The sequence below is a fragment of the Oryx dammah genome, unplaced genomic scaffold, assembly GCF_014754425.2.
Source record: "Oryx dammah isolate SB20612 unplaced genomic scaffold, SCBI_Odam_1.1 HiC_scaffold_2, whole genome shotgun sequence".
Lineage (NCBI taxonomy): Eukaryota > Metazoa > Chordata > Mammalia > Artiodactyla > Bovidae > Oryx > Oryx dammah.
In genome coordinates, this window is record NW_024070186.1 from 177,406,216 (window position 1) to 177,410,465 (window position 4,250).

General features: G+C 48.5%; 1 pseudogene; it reads right to left on the reverse strand.

The window, feature by feature from the left end:
- Positions 1 to 639: 639 nt before the first annotated feature.
- Positions 640 to 985, reverse strand: LOC120876052 (annotated as a pseudogene).
- Between the last annotated feature and the right edge of the window lie 3,265 nt (positions 986 to 4,250).

Here is a 4,250-nt window from a genome sequence, read left to right on the forward strand (position 1 = left end):
CTAGGCAACAAGAAGTAACAGAAAACCCCTCAAAGCATCTTCACTATATTTCTTTCTCTGCAAGGACCACCTCCAGCTGTAGTCCAGGGAGAAATAATCTGATTGGCTTAGCCTAGGTCACATGACCAACACTAGAAGGGCAGCAACCTCTTTATTGACAGTCCTGGCCAACAGTCTTCAGTGCCCAGGGTAAGTTCCCTAAGTAAAAGTGGATGCTCTTATCTGAAGACAGGAAGTTGTTGGAAACACAAGGGGAGAAGTTGGAAGCAGACTTCTACTAACTGAGGCAGCAAACCTGAGAACCAAACTGGAAAACAGTGCTTTTGTTAACCTTTCACGGGATAATCTGCAGTCCTGTGTACATTGGAGCTGTGCTTAAAATCTGCCCTATGCCTAATTTTATTTTTATCTATTTATTTTGTGGTCCTACATCAGCCTTTAAAAAAACAACAGGTCATGACCTGGAAGCAGACCCCAGGGTGGCTGGGGGAGGTCAAGAGTCCTTTTGCAGGTAGTCCTGAGTGTGGCTGGGGAGGTCTGGGGAGGGGAGGGATGGGTGGGGAGTGCAGTGGGAGAGGGTGGGGCCACGCTGCTCTGTGCTTTGCCCTCCAGTGAATCCGCAGCCAGTGCGACAGGGCTTTACAGCAGACTCCCGAGGGTGGCCAGGAGTATGAGGACCAGGGCCAGGGTCCAGGGAGCCAAGAGGCCAGAGCCATTGCAGAGGTTGTGCTGGCAGCAGGATGTGGTGCATACGAGCTTGGAGCAGCCATTGTATATGGTCTCAAAGCAGCTGGGCACACAAGGCTTGCTCACCTTCATCCTGACTGGGGTGTAGTAAGTCTGTTGTGCCATAGGTGACCACGGCCAGGCAGCACATGGGCTTGAAGCAGTTCTCCCCACTGTAGGCGCACACGTGGCAGTCCAGAGCCTGGGCCACAAGTCGGCCCACCAGAGCCACCAGGAACAGGGTGCGTAGAGGAGCCATGGCTGGAGGTGAGAGGGCAGAGTGGGAGCAGGGAAGTGGAGAGCAGCTGGTCCTCGATTCAGCTCAATCCAGGGCTGGGGGAGGGCACAGGGGGAGTGGGACAGCACCTCATCCTCCAGGAGTTCCTGGTCACCTAAGGCTCTGCAGCCCCTGTGTTACACAGTCAGCCCTGTACTCCAGCAGCTGGCTGTGCCCCTCATTCTTACAGCCCAGTTTTACCGGGATGTTCGCAAAGCTGTGGCCCAGGCCTAGTTTTAGGTTGTGATTTTTCAGATAAATATGGGTATTTTTCAATAGTTAAAAAATTCTGATGGTAGGCAACTAGATACATTTCTATCTATTATAGAGACAGAGGGTGTTTTATGAACAAACATACGTATGAATTTTTTCAAGTAGACAATGCTTGAGTAATATTATTCCTATGGTTCAAAACCTAAAATGATATACAAATGTATACATGTGAAAGTCTCTTTCCACTCCTAGGCATATAGATAAGTGCTTACTAGTTTCTTATGTATGTACCCTTCTGGTGCTTTAAAAAAAAAATTCTGTTATAAATACAGATGGATATGTATGGGAAAGACTTGTCCTGGGTTCCTCTCTGAAAGTTGTTGGGGGCCCCTGAGGAGGCCTGAAGAAGCTGAAGTTCTATTTTATGAGCCCAGCTCCAGCTCTGTGAGTCTTCCTCTGACCTTAAGTCTTTTTTGGGGACATGGGCCCTCAGAGTTCTCAATGTTCTGCTTCATTTTCCTGGGCAGGTCGAAAGTTTCCAGGCCTGGGAATGAACGCCCTGTTTCAATGGAATAGTCCAGTTTAATGAACCTGGGAAATCCTGGGGTCAGCTGAGTTTTCACATTCATCCCATTCATCCAGGTTCTCTTGGGCAGAGGCCAACCCTGTTGGCCTTTTGTTTTTGTAAATAAAGTTTTATTGGAACACAGCCACACCCATTTGTTACATATTAACCGTGGCTGCTTTTGCTTTACAATAGCAGACCTGAATAACAGAGAAAGGATGGCTTTCAGAGCTACACGTATTTTCTACCTGGCTGTTTACGGAAGACTTTTGCCAACCCTCGGAGAAGGCGATGGCACCCCACTCCAGTACTCTTGCCTGGAAAATCCCATGGACAGAGGAGCCTGGTAGGCTGCGGTCCATGGGGTCGCAAAGAGTTGGACACGACTGAGCGACTTCCCTTTCACTTTTCACTTTCATGCATTGGAGAAGGAAATGGCAACCCACTCCAGTGTTCTTGCCTGGAGAATCCCAGGGACGGGGGAGCCTGGTGGGCTGCCGTCTCTGGGGTCACACAGAGTCGGACACGACTGAAGTGACTTAGCAGTTAGCAGTCTGCTAACCCTGCTGTAGGAAGAGAAAAGCTCACGAAGCACATTGCTCTCCAGTGCTTTCCAGTGGTTAGGGAACCTCACGGGGGCCCTTAGTGAGAGGCCATCATTTCAGAGACGCAATGGCTCAGTCAGGAACTGTGGGAATTATCCTTGTTCCTCCTTCCCCTCAGCCTATCCCTGCCCCACATTCAATTCAGCATCAGGCCTGTAGATTTTCCCTCCCAAACCTCTTCCATTCTGTCCACTTTCTCCATCTCCATCTTCATCGTTTCTTTGTCTCTTGCCTAGACCCCCTCCTAAGCCTTCCTCTTCTTCCTGTTTTTGCTCCAAAGCTGTTTCCATCTGTTCTTCACAGAGCAGCCAAAGTGATCTTTGTAAAGTAAAGATCAGGTCAGGTCACCCTCCTGCTTAAAATCCTTCAATGGCTTGTTATTGTTCGTAGGATAATGACCCCAAAGGTGTTATGCAGACACCATTTCTCTGCCCAAGTACTCCCCAGCCTCCCTTCTTTTCCAAAACCCTCCCCATTCTTCTGGTGTTACCTTGACCATCACTTCCTTGGAGAATCTCTCTTGACCTCTCTCACAAGGTAGGGCCTCTCATTTCAGGCTCTTGCAGCCCTGTCCTCATCCTTATGTGGGAACTTGTCTCATTACAGCTGCTGTTTTACATTTATTTATGTGGGTTTTTTTTTGTGGGGGGCCTTTTCCACGAGAGGAGGAACCTATATCTGACTCTGCTGACCACTGTGTCCCCAGTGCCTTGCACAGTGCCTGGCACAAAGTAGACCCTCCATAAATATTTATCAAATAGATAAAGGATGAATCACGTCATCCCAGCCACCTCTGGGTGATGGGAGAGATTCTGAGGTTTTAGGTGCCAGAGTCTCAACTTCATCCCTTGAGAATCATGTTTAACAGAGTGAGTTGGCAGAGCCAACTTAGGCTGATGCCGACTGAATGCCATTTGGAGACAGCAGCTGCTGAATTCCTTCCAGTTAGTGTCTCCAGCCCCAGACAGGGTGTACTCTAGCCTCCAGACTGTGTCCCAGAGATCAGTCATACCAAGAGGGCTGCTCCAAGCTCCTCCATGCCTGGTCCCCCCAGAACCCAACCAGTGAAGATGCTTAATGAGGAAAGAGAGACAGGTGTGTGGGTGCCAGGCCCTGCCACTCCCTTCGCTATCTGTTAAGTATTCCATGGGATCCAGACACAGAATTTTATTTGTTTTTCTGGACCTAAGCTGCCCCCTGACATAGCCAGTGATTGCTTTTTTAAAACCACGAAGGGGAGCTAGGTCCTTTCATCTCCTGATAAGGTGCCAGGTGACAGAGAGATCAGCATCCCAACACATAAATCTGCAACTAATCCTTGGGAATCAATATTTTTCATTAAGAACCTGTGAGAGTTGGGCCATTATGGGGAAAATCTGTTTAGGTTGACACCTTGATGAAGTTATTCAGTTCAGGGGCTTAAGTCATTGAAAGGTAATAAAGAGCACAGAGCAATCTCGGGGCTGGTTAGGGTAGAAAACGATGGGAGTATTGAGCTTCAGTTCAGTGAAAAATGACCTGCTGATTTATTGGGGAATGATGGGGTGCTGGCCTCCTGAGCAGGCCGGGCCAGGCACAATCAACATGGCAGCCCCTCACTCTCATTGCTTCTCACCATCTGCAGTCACTGCTATTTATAATCTATCTGGCAGTTTAAAAAAAAAGTAGTGGGGAAATATTTAGGGCTCTTGGGATATTTCCATTTCCTACTTTCATAACACTCTTTCCCCTTTTGGACTTTCTCCTATATGTCATGGGAGATAGGGGCATTGAAGTATTGCAAACAATCGCTAGCCTGCTTGACCCACCATCCAGCTCGTCTGTCTTTGGGTTTTCCATCCGTCGTTTTATGTGCTGGAAGGTC